This window comes from Vombatus ursinus, unplaced genomic scaffold (assembly GCF_900497805.2).
Source record: "Vombatus ursinus unplaced genomic scaffold, bare-nosed wombat genome assembly UNPS02009205.1, whole genome shotgun sequence".
In the NCBI taxonomy this organism is placed as follows: Eukaryota; Metazoa; Chordata; class Mammalia; order Diprotodontia; family Vombatidae; genus Vombatus; species Vombatus ursinus.
This window is the reverse complement of record NW_020948983.1, coordinates 21,376,606-21,394,388: the sequence shown is the minus strand read 5'-3', so window position 1 is coordinate 21,394,388 and position 17,783 is coordinate 21,376,606. Positions and strand designations below refer to the sequence as shown.

The 17,783-nt window shown below is 40.6% G+C and overlaps 1 long non-coding RNA gene and 1 pseudogene across 1 annotated transcript; both read left to right on the top strand.

Moving 5' to 3' along the window:
- The first annotated feature begins 2,988 nt into the window (after positions 1-2,988).
- Positions 2,989-6,442, top strand: LOC114035415. The gene is made up of 3 exons (XR_003568222.1): positions 2,989-3,065; positions 3,712-3,809; positions 6,217-6,442. It is a non-coding gene; the product is annotated as an uncharacterized LOC114035415 (long non-coding RNA).
- Positions 6,443-10,809: 4,367 nt separating this feature from the next.
- LOC114035833 lies at positions 10,810-11,408 on the top strand (annotated as a pseudogene).
- The last annotated feature ends 6,375 nt before the right edge of the window (positions 11,409-17,783 follow it).

The following is a 17,783-nucleotide window of genomic DNA, read 5'->3' as shown; positions in this document are numbered from 1 at the left end:
TTTTGAGACCGTGCCAGTAAGTAAGAAAGAAAGTTTTGACAGGTCTTAACTACCTGAGGACCAGTCAAAAGAAGACTAGAAAAATTCATCATCAAGTTGATTGGAGGTTGATGAATATTTTGGCCACAGAAATTCGTGAACATAATTTACCTTTAGGTATAAGTGAGGGGAGGGAGGATATGTTCTACATTAGTAGAGAGAATACTTAGAGCCATGGTATCATAGATCTAAGTATTGAAGTACTTAACTGTTATTAATCATTATTTACTACATGTGTATATTAAACTATTACTAGTTAATTCACTTCTGTTTGATCACTCAGTTATGTGAACTAAAGGATTGTTTAATTCATAATGTGGCATTAAAAAAGCATAAAACTCAAATAAAAAAGCCAGATATAACATCAAACCAGAACTTTCTAGAATCCATTCAGGACAATAGGTCAGAAAATGACCATCATTTTGGAATATAGGGTACTTACATTTCAACAAAGCACTTAACAATAGTAATTATATAATTGCACATATATAACCTGTTTAAAATTCTTACCTTTTTAGGGAGGGAGATGGGGAGGGAAGGAGAAAATGTGGAACTCAAAAAATTTTTAAAATGAATGTTAAAAATTGTCTTTACATGCAATTAGGAAAAATCTAGTAAAATAATAATGATAGCTAAAATTTATACACCTCTTTAAGATTTGCAAAATGCTTTCCCTTGTGGATAAAATGGAAAAGGATATCATGCTACTCTTCTGGACAAGATGGAACAATATGGCCTACATGACTATACATGTGGGCTCATTTGGAAGTGGTTGGATGTCTTTACTTAAAGAATAGTCAATGAATCTCTTGTCATCTTAGAGGGATGGAGAGTAGTCCAGGCAGCTTTTCCTCAACATTTTTTTATCAGTTATAAATGAAACCATAGATGTTTTGTTTATCCAACTTTTAGACAATGAAAAGCTAATCAGGATAGCTAACATACAACAAAGTCAGTGTTCAAAAATGTCTTTGTAGGCTAGAACAATGGAGAAAGTATAAGATAAAACTTAATAGGTTACATGAAATCATATAATGTTTGGACTGGAAAAGATCTTAAAGATCATCCAGTCCATTTCCCTTATTTTACAGATAAGGAAACAGGTAGAAAAGCGAAGTAACTTACCATTAAGGTCACATAATAGGTAAATGACAGAGCCAGGACTAGCAACATTCTTAACTCCCAGTATAATGCTCTTTCCGATATATTTTGTCTTCTAAAAATATTTAAAAAAAAAAACCCTAGAGACCACATTTAAAGACTTTTGGGCAAAAAGAAAACAAATTATCATACTATTGATATGGGCTGAATTTGACTTCAGTTTTCTTGTCTGTTAGGTTAGAAGATTAGATTAGAGCAAGGGTTCTTAGCCTGTCATGGACCCCTTTGGCAGTTTAGTGAAGACTATGGACTCCTCTGAATAGTATTTTTAAATGCATAAAATAAAGTGCATATGAGGGAAGTAATTATATTGAAATACAGTTATCAAGATATTTTTAAAATCGAGTTCATGGACCCCAGGTTAAGAACCCCTGGACTAAAGGAAAAGGTTCCAAAGTCCCTTCTAATACTAAGATTCTGTATTTCTGAAGTATTCAAAATGCAAGCCTATTTGGTTTATATAGTATGAAGAACAAATTGGGTACAGCTGCAGGAATGTGGGACAAAAGTCACAGCTCCAGCCCTTCTCCAGCCAAGCTAATTGAAATTTCAGGGTAATCTGTATGTACCAAGAATGCCTGTCAGGGGTAAAATGGAAGTTGAAAGGAATTTACTTGCCCGAACCTAAATATCACTCGAGGCTGAAGAGATTTTGAAGGAGTGAAGTGAGGAAAGCAAAGTGATTTTAAAAGACCGGTTTAACCTAAGGGACTTTTTCACTGGTTGACTGGGCAAGCTGAGGGTCTGCTTCACCTAAGAGTTGAAATTGTCATGAGGCAATGGGCTGTTTTCCAAAAAGAGCTATCAACATTCATCTTGCAGGAAAGAGGTTACATGGCATCTGTAATTCTGTATACTGTCAGCAGATAGCAGTATACACACAGTAGAAGACTTATTGAGCAACCTTCTATGGAGAAACAACTAGAGGCCTTGGAAACCGAGAGGTGCTGTAACTGGGCTGCAGACCTAGGACCATGAGTTGCTAGAGGTACAGATGTTCCCTCTCCTACTGATCATGTGGGAGAACGAATCCTTGTGTATAGGATTGTGGATTGTGGAAGTTATTCCTTTTTATTTACCTTGCTACTCTGTTAAATGCCTTGGATTTTAAGTCAGTGCTTCTGCTCCTTTGGTCTGGTAAAAAAGCAGCGTAGAATGGAGGTTTACAAGCTGTAAGTCTGAATAAATGCTGACCCAAAATGTACCTTGAATCTGAGTGTAGCCTTTAGGGGCCCATGTTTGAGAGGTACTCAGGTTATATTTGAATGTGAATAAGATTTATAAGCTCTATTTTGACTTTTAAATATTTCCTGATAAACTAATTAAAATTTCAACTTCTTTAGAGACATGGTCTGTTCTTATTCTTAAGCCTTTACTAAACAAAATTCATTCCAGAAAACTGCAGTATCTGTTCTATTTATCTGAGTGTTTTAGTCACGCGTTGGGGCCACGGTTGGGACTGACAGAATGTAAAGTATTAACTTTTTTTTCCCATGTACTTCAATCTGTTAAGACACTCTTGAAGCTATCTGTATGTGTATATATGTGCACACACACACACACACACACACAGCAGAACCAGTGCTCTCAGAACACTTTATAAAGATAGCTTAGTTACATTATGTCCTCTCCTTACCCATTTCCTGTAACCTCCCACCCCGAACCATCAGTTTGCAGATCTTTCCTCTTGTTCTCTCCTCCATTCAGTTTAATCCAATATTGATTTAAGGGCTCTCTGTGTGCAGAGCATTGCACCAGGCACATTTATACACTAGGCAGAGCAAAGTAGAGGCACTAGAGAGAGATACAAAGTTTAGAATGTCCGTGATACCTGCCCATATGACTCTTACCACCGAACATGATTGGTATGTAACTATTATATGAAATAATTCATGATTAATATGTTAGAGAAATGCCCGCAAAATGCTCTGTGAGATCTGAGGAATAAACGCTCAGGAGTGAAGGAGGGTTAAGGAGAACCTTCATAACCATGGGTGTCATTGGGTTAGGTGATAAAGAATTCAGCAGGCAAAGCGGGAGAGGGAAGATATTCTTCATTTAGGTAATACAAGCAAAGGCCTAGAGCTGGAAAAACCCAGTGTCTTTGAACTACAAGAAGTATCGTTTGACTGGAGTGTAAAATACATGGAGGGGGACAGTGTGAGATAAAACTGGAAAGGGAGGGTGGCATCAGATTAGGGATAACCTTAAATGCTAGGCAAAAGAATTAGAACTTCCTATAGGCAAGAAGGATCCTTCCATTTCTACATCTCACTGTAAGGCCTGAAAAGGGGAAAAAATATTATCCAATTAACCAACAGGTGTCACTCAAACATAAACCTTTGTAAAGAACACAAAACAGAATTAGAAAAATATAAATCTCACACACATGAAACTCAACAACACTGCTCTGTTTTCTCCAGTTTCTGTGATTCTCATTCTTCTTCAAAGCACTTTTTCCTTGACTTAGGAAGGAATTAACATATATGCCAATGTCTCATATTGACACAGTGCTGAATGGGCAATTTTAAAAACAACATACTGGTCTGGACTTTGTGATTCAAGTCATGTGAAGAGCTCCTAATGTGGAAATCCCTCCATGGATCCAGGTGAGCAATTAATCTGTAACTTAATCATATTAAAGTGTTGCCTGGAAAAACCAACAGATTAAGCAAGAGGTCAAGTGACTTCTCCATGGTCACCCAGCCAGCATGTTTCAGAAGCAAGATTTGAACCCTAGTCTTCCTGATGCAAAGCTGGCCCTTTATGCCAAGCCAGTCTCAGATGGGCATTGTCCCTTTATGTAGCCCAGCTTTACTTTCCAGTGTATGACCCAAACACTTAAGTATGAACATATGAGGAAATGCTCCAAATGACAAATCTTGAATCACTTTGTCCTATTACGAGATTTCCTTGAAAGAAAAACTGCCCCCCTTTCATAACAAATCACATTTTGATCGTGGCTTTGTGGTGATCAAGTGCTTTGCACATATCTTTTCACTTAATTCTGCAAATATCCCTTTGAAGTCAGCAGGACAGGTATTATTGTCAACATTTTATAGCTGAGGAAACTACTCAGAGAGATGTAGTGACTTGCTCAAAGTCATACCATAAGTAAATGACTTTAAACCAAGTATTTAGACTTCCAATATTTTTATTGATTCCAGTATTTTCCAGGACACTACAATGTGTCTACTATGTAACCTAAACTTACAAACACCTTGGAATCAAAATTAAACATCTGCCCTTCTTGTGATACACCAACAGGGAAGGGGAAAGGGAAGGAAGTAGATATATCTGCTGATAACTATTTTTCATCGAAAGGTGGGAAAGGGGGCAGGCTGGTTGTGCTTAGCAGCAGGAATTCTTCACATTTCTACAGTGCTTTATGGTTTACAAAGTTCTTTTACATCCATTTATCCCCACCTTATTTGAGCCTCACTCTGTAAGGTTAGCAAGACAACGACGATTAACCTTATTTTGTAGGTGAGAATCTGTGTCTCAGAGATTAAATGACTTGCTGGGCCGCTTGGGGTGCTATCGTTGATGGTCACCATGGTGTAGTATTCTAGTTTCTTGGTCGTATGTGTCTGAAACCTTGATGCTCAGCTTAGCTCATCTACGAGCAATCAGAATCATTAAAAAAAATTACTTTATACTCCAAGTTCTCATGTCGGTACCAGAAAGGCAATTGGTAACATAATGTGGGTTTATCCTTTTTTTTTCCTGTCCAGAGGATACATATCTCAGAACTGGGAAAGGCCTCTTGGAGAAAGTTGGATTTAAGCTACATCTTGAAGGAAGTCAGGCAAATCCAGAAGTGGAGGGAAGGGGAGAGAATATACAAGGCATGGGGTAGAGTCAGTGAAAAGGCAGAATCAGGAGGAGTGTGGTGTGTGAGGGACGAAAAGGATGCCAATGTACTTGGATCACAGAGTTTGCAGAGGGAAGGAAAGTCTAAGGAATGTGGAAAGGTAGAAAGAGGCCTGTGCGGGTATCATAGAGGGGATTATTTTTTTTCCTTTTGGGGGAAAGGTAAGGGGAATATAGAAATGGCAAAGCAAAGAATAGTTTGACTATGAGCTAACTCTCTCCAGGAAAGGAAATGTCTTTCCCTGAGAAAGTCCTGTTAGAGGGGCAAGGTGGGGCAAAGAAAAGGGTACCATACTACAGTGCCCAGGGAGTGGTAACTGAAGCTCAATGCAAGAGCAGGACTGTGCCATGTGCCACAAGGCGGTGGTGGACTCTGAGGCACAGGGACATGGTCTGCCATGGGAAAGCATGCCACCTCCCCCTATAGAGGATGAGCACCCTTCCCTGAGATATCAGCACTCAAATGTCAGCAAAGCCCCTGTTGCACTGCCCAGTTAGAATCCTAATTGTTGATCTTGGAGAAAATAGTAGAATAGTCATGCCAGAAACCACTTTGTAAGAAGTGAGTGGGTGATGAGGAAATGGCGACTCCAGCATATAGTACTCTTCCTAAATGATTAGCAGTGAAATAGAAGAGAGATCTAAGACAATAGCTTGAAAACAGTCCAGGAAAAGCTTTTTAGCAAAGAGGAGAGCAGAACATGTTGGGTACACTGCGTGGAGAAGAGCTATAGAATTTGAAGATAACGGAGAAGCGGTGACTGACTGAGCAAAGGAAAGAGATGAAAAACAAACACACACTTTCAGGCAGGCAAGTCCCCGGTTAGGCTTCACTTCACTCACATCTTGACTCCGGACTTCTGTTCTTCAGTCACTGTGACCTGACATGAGCACATTTCTACTCGCCCCCCTTTCTGCTTCCTTTTTTGTGTTTTCTCTCCCCATTAGAGTGTAAGCTTCTTGAGGGTAGGGACTGACTTGCTCACATGTATTTATAGCCCCACTCCTTAGCACAGGACCTGGCACATAGTAAGTGCTTAATCAGTGCTCTACCTTTCTATCTAAGTGGAGCTTGTGTTGATTCTAATCTAGCCATGAGGATTTCTATAGGTGTTCAATAGGTTTTGGTCATTTTACTTCCAGGAGTCTTCAGAGAGGCCTCATACCAGCTTCCAGCTCAGGAGAGAGTCCCATACCACAGAGCTCTGGGATTTGGGTTACATCAGGTTCCCCTTCCTGTCTGCCCTGAGGATGCCGGAGATGTTCATTTTGGTTTTGTACAAATAATAATTACAGTCAGCTAAGTCAACTACATTTCCCCCCAATTACCATGCAGCATACTAACCATTATACATGTCATTAAATCTGTGTCATGAGTTCTACTAAACATTTTATTATATTATAACACTAAACTCCATTCCCATGTGCTCTAGTCTTTATTGTTTGTTGCTAATGTTAACATGGTGTTCTAACTGCAACTTAAAAAACTTGTGGCAAAATTCATGAAACAGCCAAATTTTAGAAGGTTTCTACTCACTTGCTACTCTACCCTGATATTTTTTGCCATGGAGTGAGAAGGCAAAAGTGTTGGTGTGTGGGTAACAAAGGAGAGGGTGACAGAGAGGAAGACCTAGGTCTGTTTGAAGGGGATAGTCTCCCCTTTGTCTCTTCAGAAAATGAGTTCTCATCCCTGGGATTAAACAATAGTCTAATGCTTGAAGCTGTCCACTTGCTCCCCTGTGAAGATAACATAGCTCACTGCTGAATAGCACTTCCTAGGTCATACTTCACTGTCTGGAAAAGGATCTCCTTTAACCAGAATTTTGCATCAGGTTGGGTACCACCTGAATCCTTTTCCTGTTCCTGTCTACTCCCTGATATACTGTGTCCTCAAGGTGTCTCTTAGACATCTTGACCTTTTTTGTTGCTCCTCTCTCATAAAGTTTACCCATCTTGTGTCCTCTTAGAGCCTTATTGTTCAGCTAGGTAATGATAAGGTTAATCAGGTAAACTGGTCCCTGCTCATGCATTACCTAGCTAATGGGTTAATCTATCCCTCATCATCAATTATGGAGTATCTGTGTCTCTTCTAGGTATAGAGAGATTACAATAAGATATAAATTATGGCCACTTCCCTTAAGATTAGAATCACACTCATGGAAAAAAAAGAACAGCTCAAGATATGAAGTGCTAAATCATATTATACAGACAGTAAGTATATTGTAGAAAATCATTGTAGGCTAGATACAGTGCTTCTTCTTTTTTTTTTTCAGGCAATTGGGGTTAAACGACTTGCCCAGGGTCACACAGCTAGTAAGTGTCAAGTCTGAGGCTGGATTCAAACTCAGGTCCTCCGGACTTCAAGGCCAGTGCTCTATCCACTACGCCACCTAGGTGCCCCACTATAGTGCTTCTTAAACTGTGGATCATGACTCCATGTGGTGTAGAAAAAAGATTGGAACAGTAAAAGGTTTCTGAATGCACAATGACCAAAAATTAATTAAAAATCAAAAACGTAATGAATCCAGGGTGTTCCTAGCAGCGCTTGCCAGTGTTGCATCATGCAACTGCCAAAACATGAAAAGGGGTCGAGAGTGGAGAAAGTTTAAGAAGCCCTGGGCTAGAGGAGTTTCATGGAGGAAGTGGAACTAGGAAATTGGGTTGGATTTGGTTAAGGAGAAGAGAGAGGAAGAGCATTCTAGCTGTGTGTGGTGGTGGGAGGGAGGCCCAGAGCACTGTATCTCTGAGGAACAGTAAGGATGATGGTGTGGCTGGAGAAAATGGCTTCTCCTGGGAACTATCAGGAGATCAAGGTGAATCAGTAAAGTAGTTATCTACCCATTGCATATCAGGCAGAGTCTAAGACAGGTGTGGAGAACCTGCAGCCTTGAGGCCACACATGGCCCTCTAGGTCCTCAAATGAGGCCCTTTGACTGAACCCAAACTTCACAGAACAAGTCTCCTTAATAAAAGGATTTGTTCTGTAAAACTTGGACTCAGTCAAAAGGCCACACTTGAGGACCTAGAAGGCCACATGTGGCCTTGAGGCCATAGGTTCCCCAGCCCTGGTTTAGGTGATATTAGGTAAAGGGAAGTATCAAGTAGTTGTCTTTGAGCAGAAGAGTGAAATAACATGCAGAATTACCTTTCTGGGTCTCTAAGGAATAACCTCTACCCAATGAGCTTAAATTTCTTAAGTACTGTCCATGGGGCCAAGTAGCAGAAAGAATATTAAATTTAGAGTAAGAGGATCTGGGCTTGATCCCAGTCATGTTACTAGCATTCCAGGTGTCAGGATGATGTGGGAGAAAGATACTGAGATTGGAGCAAACATGATCAATTTAGGGGTTAGTGAGGAGATTGACATGACTTGGGGAAAGGTGTTCATGTACCAGATGACTTTGACCATGCCACTAAGTCAAGTCAACAAACATTTATTAAGTACTTACTATACACCAGGTATTGGGCTTAGGGCCAGGGATACAAAGAAAGGGAAAAAAGTCTCTGCTCTCAGGGAATTTTAAATTTAATGGGGGAGCTCACAATCTAAGTGTCTGAGTCTAATTTTCTTCATGAAGAGGTTGGACTAGACCATCTACCTCTAAAATCTCTTTCAGTTCTAAATCCCTATGGTCCTATTAACCTATGAACCCAAGGGGACAACCCACTGCTGCTGCCCCTTGGCACAGGAAAAATACAATTAAGCCCCATATTCAGTGGGCTACTGGTCAAGCATCTGTTTGCCCTCTGAGGTCATCAGCATTTTCTTTCTATTTTCTTCCCTTCATCCCTAAAGCAGGAACGGAGGCAGGTAAGGGGCACAGTAGATAAAGCCCTAGGCCTGGAGTCAAAAAGACTCAAGTTCAAATCCAGCCTCAGAGATGTACTAACTGTGTGACCCTGGGCAAATCACTTAATCTTTGTTTGCCTCAATTTCCTCAGCAGTAAAATAGAAACAATAATAGCACCTACCTTGTGGGGTTGGCATGAGAATGAAATGAAATAATACTTTTAAAGAACTTAGCACAGTGCCTGGCACAAGGTAAGCATTTAATAAATACTGCTTCCCTCCCCCTTCCCCACCTGGCATTTCATCTCATTTCATCCAGGTATTGGAGTTCCCTGAGATACCACCACCACAAAACATAGGGGACTAGAAAGAACACTGCAGTGAGTCAACCTGTATGCTAACCTTAACTCTGCCCCTGCCTTGTTTTGTGGCCTTGAACAAGTAATTAACTATTTCTGTGCCTCAGTTTTCTTTTCTGAAAGTGAGGGGGTTGGACTCCATGTTCTCTAAGGTCCCTTTTACCTCTAAGAGGGCATGAATCTAATCTTCGAGACAAGTACCATGTATGATGTATAATTCCTTTGTGGAGTACATTACTGAAAATTTTTAAGTTCTTTGTAGATGGATGAATGGAGAGTCTATAAAGCTTATAGTGGAAAAAGAGAGTTTATTATCCCATTTGCAGATGGGAAAAGTGAAGAGTGACCTGATCAAGGTCTCATCATGGCAAGTCCAGGGCAGAAATATAATCCAGGTCTCTCTCCCTTTTATCCAATGCCTTTGATTTTTTTTTCCTGGTTGAGTGATAAGAATTGGAGGAAAGTAGTATAGGGAACACTATGACCTTAACCAAACCAAAATTAGTTTGTAGCAAGGATTTGTCTGGGGCGGGTAGGGCAGGCAGGAAGATGACATTAAATGGTTGTTTTCATCTCCTGGTCCTCAGTTCCTATATGCAGGTTGGGCTGCAATGAAGGGAAAGGCTCCCCCCTCTCCCACTGCTCTGAGCCCAGAGGGACAGAGAAGGGATCAACAGAATCCTGGAATGTTTAGAGGTGAAAGGAATGTTAGAGATCATTCTAGTTCAACCCCCTAGAATTGTCAATGTGGAAACTGAGGCCCAGGGACATGAAATGACCCAGGCCATGAAATGAATAACTGCAACTCCCAAGTGACTGTGTAGGAAAAGGCCTTCTTTACATTTTTTTTTTTTTTACCACTGCCACTTTCTTCTCTTTATCACCCAATAACACCAGTTCCTATGTTCTGCTCACATCCACAATTGGGCTTCTCATTTAGAACTATTCAAGGGTTACTCCTAAAATTGCTGTTAGATCATGGAAAAAAAAAAACCACCCCATTTGTCCAAAGATTTTTATAGCAACATTATACATAATTGCAAGAAAAAACTGGAAGCAACCCAAATGTCCAACAATAGGAGAATGATAAATTAATTGTGGCCCATTAATGTAATGGAATACCGTAAAGCAATTAAGATGAGAAATTATGAGACAATCAAAGACATCTGTAGAGACCTTTATGAAATAATGCAAAGTTTAAAAAAAAAAGCAGAACCAGAAAAATAAAGCACATGCTCATATGAGGAAATATGAGGAAGATCATATGAGGAAAGATGAATGAAAATAAGTGGGTAAGGAATCCTGATGGGGACTTAACGGGAGTAACTGAAGAAGTATAATACTTTATGAATGGAAATGAATTAAAATGTAAATATTTAATAAGTAGGTATAGTTGTGTTGATGATCAATGCTAAGCTTCTAACAAAAATTTTAATTATAAAATAAACTACTCTATCTCATATTCTGTATGCTTAAAAATTACTATGCTAAAGTGCCTCCCAGGCTTGCAAAGCGCTTAGCACAGTGCCTGGCACACAATAGGGCTGTATAAATGTTAGCTGTCGTTGTTGCTGCCCCCAGACCACTATCATGGCGGTGCAGTTTGATAGGGGCGTGGTTCTTGGAGCCGACTCCAGGACAACCACCGGGTCTTATATTGAGAACCGAGTTACAGACAAGCTGACCCCTATCCACGATCGGATCTTCTTCTGCCATTCGGGGTCGGCGGCGGACACCCAGGCCGTGGCAGATGCGGTCACCTATCAGCTAAGTTTCCACAGCATTGAACTGAATGAATCTCCCCCGGTCCACACAGCAGCTAACCTCTTCAAGGAGATGTGTTATCGTTACCGAGAGGATCTCATGGCTGGGATCATCGTCGCTGGCTGGGATCCCTATGAGGAGGGGCAGGTATACTCAGTACCCATGGGAGGTATGATGGTTCGGCAGCCTTTTTCCATTGGGAGTTCAGGTAGCTCCTACATCTAAGGCTATGTGGATGCCTCCTATCAAGAGGGTATGAATGAAAAGCAGTGTCTTCAGTTCACTGCCAATGCTCTTGCTTTGGCCATGGATCAAGATGGCTCAAGTGGTGGTGATCGATTACAGAGAAAGGAGTGAATCGGCAGGTGCTTATGGGGGACCAGCTTCCCCGATTCCCTGCTGCCACTTATCCTTCGGCTTGAGATCTGCTACCTCCGTGTTCTCTCTGTACCTCCCCCTCTACTTAATGATAAGCCATCCTCAAATACACCCGAGATTCAATAAACTATGGGTCAAGGGGAAAAAAAAAAAAGAAATCGTACCAGTTATAATGCGGAGCTATTGGTGTGGAGTTGCTGGTAGAAACTTCAGCTCCCTTCTGTATTAACCACCTTAAAAACTTGTATGTTCATTTTCCTTTATGTAACCTCAGATACTAGGACAAGAGAACTATCTTGTCTCTGAACATAGTTGAGGGGAAAATAGGATCTGAATATATTCCAGTTGCTCAAGGTCTGTTTTATCTTTTAACTGAGAAGAGATTACATAATTTTCACGTTCCTGCAGCATGTCTAAATGGTACACAAAGTACTGTCCATAATTTAACCCAAACAAATTATCTAGCATGTCAATCAGATCCCCACAAAGCAGCCACCTATCCATAAGCCTGGGCATTAACCATGGGCATTTAATGCATTTATCCATAGGGGACCTAGAAGAACTGATTAATCATACTCACTCAAAACAAGTACACTGTTCTCCTTTAATGAAATCAACAAATACCTTTGATGACATTTGTCATCGCTGTAATGGTGTTTTTACTAGGAAGTCCTTCTTAGATCTCTGATCAGCTCCTATCTACTATGCCTCCACTTAAGGTAAATATTATTAAATGAACAGTGGCAACTTGAGTTTGGTTGTAGAGGACTAACAAATTGGCTTCTTCTTTTTCTCCAAAACATTTGATCATGGGCATGTGAAAGACATGAGATAAAGTTCATTATGAAATAACGCCTTTTCTTTAAAAATAGAAATCTTCCTTAAAAATAACACTACTATGAAAGAACCTAGTTGCCTTAATGAATTCAAGATGTCAGACCTGGACAAATTTTATCCCATTAGGAGCAGCTAGGTGGCACAATGGAGAGAGCACTGGGCCTGGATTGAGAAAGACTTGAATTCAAATCCAGCCTCAGACACTTAACAACTTTATGACCCTGGGCAAGTCACTTAATCTGTTTTTCCCTCAGTTACTCAATTGTAGAATAGGGATAATAATAGGACTTGCCTCCCAGGATTGTTGTGAGATTAAATGAAACAATATTTGTAAAGTTTATTGCATGGTGTGTGTGTGTGTGTGTTTGTGTGACTGCACTTCAAAATACTCTCACTTGATCTGTCCATCTCTGTCCATCTTTACTATCATCCCAAATCTCCTGTAAATTTTTTTTGTGTATATGCTTTAGTAAGATCAGTTTGACAGCAGAGTGGAGAGAGAAGTAGATCATCTAGCAGGCTATTGCAATAGTCCAGGTGTGAGGTGAAGAAGCCTTGCATCAGGGTGGCGGCAGTGTCAGAGGAGAGAAGAAGGGCATATAAAAAGGTAAAATTGACAGTTCTTGGCAACATATTGGATAGGGGAGGTGAGAGAGAGAATGACACCTTAGGATGGGAGCCTGGAAAACTGGGAGGCTGGTGGTACCCTTGATGGTGATAGGGAAGCTTAGAAGAGGGGAGGGTTTGGGGAAAAAGATGGTATCTGTTTTGGATGTGTTGCGCTTATGATGTCTATAGAGCATCCAGCTTAAGATGTTCAATCGGTAGTTGGAGAGGCAAGACCAAAGGATAACAGAGAGTTCAGGGCTAGATAAGTAGATTTGAGAATCGTCAGAATAGAGATGAACATTGAATACATGGAAGCTGATGAGGTCATATAGAGAGAAGGACATAGCTCCTGCCCTGGGGAACACCATGAATGTTGGCATTCATGACTTAAACCTCATTCCTTCTTACTAACACTCACTTATGACTTTTTATGCATTGTTCTCAGCCTGCACTGTTTTTCTTGCCCCCCCCACCCCCAGTTAATTCTATTGCTTCCTCACATAGAGATCACTGTTTTCCTGCCATGCTTATTTCAGAAGGACGTTGTCATTAAGACAGGACATGTGGGTCTTAGACATCAGGGAAGTGGCAGAGAAAGGAACTGGTGCTAAATTTCCTTGTAGCTGGGCTAGTCCTTTTGTCTCCCTTTCAAAACTTAACTCTAGGGACCAAACTCTTTCCTTCTTTTCTTTAGCAAGCATACACCATTCCTTTGGAGCAGACCTGCACAATTGCGCAGTAGGTAGGGGCCAAAAGTAAAACAGGGTAAACTTCTTTGGGCCGCAGATAGGTTAGACTAGAGACAGACAGACGATGGTTGGTTGCTATGGGTCATGTGACAAATAGGAGAGTGCGAGGTGGCAACCCTACATTTTTCATAGGCTGCCTGAGATCCTTTGGCGGGAGGCCCAAGAGTCATATGTTGTGTTTTTGCTATAGCGCCTTGAAAAAACCCGGGGCCTAGAAAGACCCACCATTTTGCACGGAGAGCATCTATTAGGGAATGATGAATAGGGATCAGCTTTCCTTTCTGGATCATGTACCTGACTATAAATGATCATGTGCGGAAATATTCCCTCTTAAAGGTTTGTAGATTCTCCAGCTTCTTTTGATCCCAATAATGGGCAATGAAGTAGTACAGTGGATAGACAACCTGGCCTGGAGTCAGGAAGACTTGAATTCAAATCCAGTCTCAGATACTTACCAACTTTGTGACCCTAACCAAGTCATTACACCTCTGTTTGCCTCAGTTTTATCATCTGCAACATGAAGATAGTAAAAGCACCTCCTTCACAGGAGCAAATGTTGTGAGGATCTAATGAGAATTGTAAAGTGCTTAGAACAGTGCCTGGCACATAGTAAGTGCTATAAAAAAGATTAGCTGTTATTATTATATTATTATTGTCAGTGCAGAATACTGCTATTTTTTCAAAGTCTGTTTTAGGTAGTATGGAAAGAATTGTTCAGAAGTTTATTCAGCTTCTTCCTGGTCTTGTTGAACTCTGAGTCTTGACCTGTTTGAGATACTAGCCCTTGGGAAAAGACTTCCCTGTGATTCAGACTCTGGTTCTTCCACATCTAGTTATGCCTTAGAGGAAGACTGGGGGAGCACAACTCCTTCCTACTTTTCTTTGACTTTTTCCTCTCCCTTTTAAGAAAATTCAGGAAGAGAAGGGCTGTTAATATCTCTAGCATGCATGCAAAGCTTGGCCTTTGCCTCAATCTCTGTGTTAGTAAGCTTTCTACTCTATTTAAATCTTCATTGTTTGAGCTCACTGAAATCCTGATGGGCACATTAGCACAGTATCCGCTATTATTCTACACAGCTGGAATATCATGATCATGTTAGAATCCTGAATTGGGGTAGTAAGAAGTCCTAGGTTCTAGTCCTACATTGCCAATGGCTGGCTATGTGATCGTAGGCCAGTTACTTTACCATTCTGTCACTGTTTTCTCATCTAAAATATATAATTAAATTGATACTTAAATACATAGTTATTTTGTCAACATGGGGAACTTCAGGTGTGGGAGCTCTCTCTACTAAGCAGATCATAAGCACCCATGACTTAATAGATAAGTCCTAGGAAGTTGCCTCATGTACATAGAAGTTGTGACTAGTCCAGTTAGTAAATGAGAGAGGCAGGATTTGAACCCATGTTTTCATGACTCCAAATCTAGTATTCTATCTACAAATCATTTAAGGCTGAATTGAAATTATACTTATGATAAAAATCTATGCCTTCAACTTCTAAAACCTTTTCATGTGCCCCCAAAGTCTCCTTTATTATGTCCATAAAGCTCTCCACCTGTTTCCTCATACTCCTTTAATTAAACCTTCTTTTCCTCAAGCAGAGATTGCTTAAGGTAGAATTAACTGAATTGGGAACCATGAAACAGGGAAAGTATGGAACGAATATAATTCTCTGAGAGGGCAAAAAAGCAGTGGTACAGAAGAGATAGTGGGCCAGACAGTCCCCCAGATCAACCACAATATTTTTGATTGGTTGCTGTCTTAGGGGGAACTTGATGGGTAGCCGGAGGAAGAGACAGTTTATTTGTTTGTATTACAGGGCATTCATAAGCAAAGGAGTTCTGGAGCCCACTACAAAGGCTCATAAGAGCCAATTGTAATATTTTCACTGTGAGCGTTTACAACTCAGAAATTGGCCAATGCTATAAGTAAGAGATTGATTTATTGTTTTGTTGACTGGCTAGGCTTAAGAAAGTGATGGAGAAAATGTGAATGATGCAGATGAAAACTGAGTGTATCACGGGGCGCATTTTTCCCCCAGAGAGGCTGTTGCTGAACACTTACCAGCATATTCCTCTATGTCAGGTTTCTATAAGCTGGATCCTCCTGTAGGAGAAAGTAGCATAGTAGAAAAAGCACAAACCCTGGGGCATAGTAGGCAGTAAGAAAGGCTGGTTGCTTGCTTGATGGGTTGAAAGAGAACTGAGTATAGAGCTGGAGAACCGGGGTTCAAATCCCAGCTCTGCCACTTACTAGCCATGTGATCTGGAACCTTAGTTTCCCCTTCTCTGAACGGGAAAAACAATACTTGTACTCTTCAATCTAATTTACAGGATTATTGCAAAGAAAGCATTTTACGAAGTTTAAGGCTCTACATAAATGTGATTTGTTATGATAACATTGGTTGCGGTGGTGGGGAACCTGCGGCCTCAAGGCCACATGTGGCTCTCTAGGTGCGTTCCTTAGACTGAATCCAAACTTCACGGAACTTGGACTCAGTCAGAAGGCTGCACCCAAGGACCTAGAAGGCCACATGTGGCCTTGAGGCCGCAGGTTCCCTGCCTCTGGTTAGGAATGAGTATAATAGCCATGTTACAAACTGACCACGCTAATAGAGAAAACAAAGTACTATGTATGCAGAGGACTTGATTCAACCCAAAGTATAACATTGCTTGTGCTATAAATGGAGTGTTTTGTGATTTTTAAGGACAGTGAGGTAGCACGGTGTGTAAGTGTTGCGCTTGGAGTAAAAAAGACTCATCTTCCTGAGTTCAAATCTGGCCTCGGTTACTTGCTAACTGGGTGACCCTGGACAAGTCACTTAACCCTGTTTGCCTCAGTTTCCTAATCTGTCAAATGAACTGGAGAAGGAAATGGCAACCTGCTCCAGTATCTTTGCCAACCCAAAAGGGGTCACAAAGAGTAAGACACAACTGAAAAATGACTGAACAACAAAATTATGATTTTTAAATTGCCAGAAGCATTTCTATGAAAAAGCTCAATCAATCAAAAGCATTTATTCAGTGCCTACAATGTGTCAGTCAGTATGCGAGGCCTGGCAGTCTAGTGCCTTCCCTTTATTGGTTATCTCCATTTATTACTGGTATATGTCTTGTTTGTACAGTTATTTGCATTTTTTCTCCCCTATTAGGTCATCAACTCCTTGACAGCAGGGACTGTTTTTTTTTTCCATTGTTTGTTCTTTTACCTTTTTTCACATCCCCAGGCACAGTGCTTGGTACACAATAGGTGCTTAATACATGCTTATTGACTTCCTGCCTTTCTTCCTTCTTCCCTTGCTGCAGGTCAGAGTAGGGAAGCATTTCCAGTTGCTTAGCATAAATATAACCCAATCCTAACTCTTTCTCAATAGTATTAGGAATTGGTTGACTAGTGTAGCCAATAAATCCATCATGTGGGATTTAGGGAAGGTCTCCTTCTATTCTGAGTGTTGTCAGATGAATTAGTATCTCATGCATTTAGTACCTAGCACAGCTATATGCTGCCTTTAACCATAATCCCCAGACAAAGCCTGACTTAGAGAGTCTTTTTGAGTACCAGGATTATTGGAAGGTATTTAGCGTGGCTAAAGTAGAGAAATGGCCACAATATAGGTTGCTCATGTCATCAGCCTGGTTTTGGGGGCTCCAACCTGCCAGCTCCAATCATTTAGTAGATCAAATATGGCACCTGCAAGAGTTTTTAGAAAAGAATCAGGAGAAAAGTTTGATCCAGCCCTCTACTTTCCCCACCAAAGACCCAGTGCTATTCATTTAAAAATCAGAGGTTGGGGAGGGGTGATGATCTGAAGCTCATTCTGGATGCCATTATCATCTGGAAGTGGTATTTTTTACCTCTGATACTTAATCTGATGGACTAGTTAGCTTAGTTACCAAATTGTACTTCTGGGGCATACTACCCATCTAGATATGAAGAGGTGATGAATGGAATAGATCTCATAAGGTTTGTATAAATACCTGGGTTAATGTGTTTGACTTAAGTAAAACTAGGAGTTCTGGGGGGATTTTTAACCCTGCTAGAATCCCATTTTTATTTTTTATGGATTCAAAATCTGTCGGTATATGGTGGCAGTTTATTTTAATGAAAACTTCCCAAGTTCCTGTCCAACACACCCAATTGGTCTGAGTGATCTTTTGACTAATTCCTTCAGTGCCAATATTTAAGCCAGAGCCACTTATTATCCAAAAGCGGTGAAATGCCA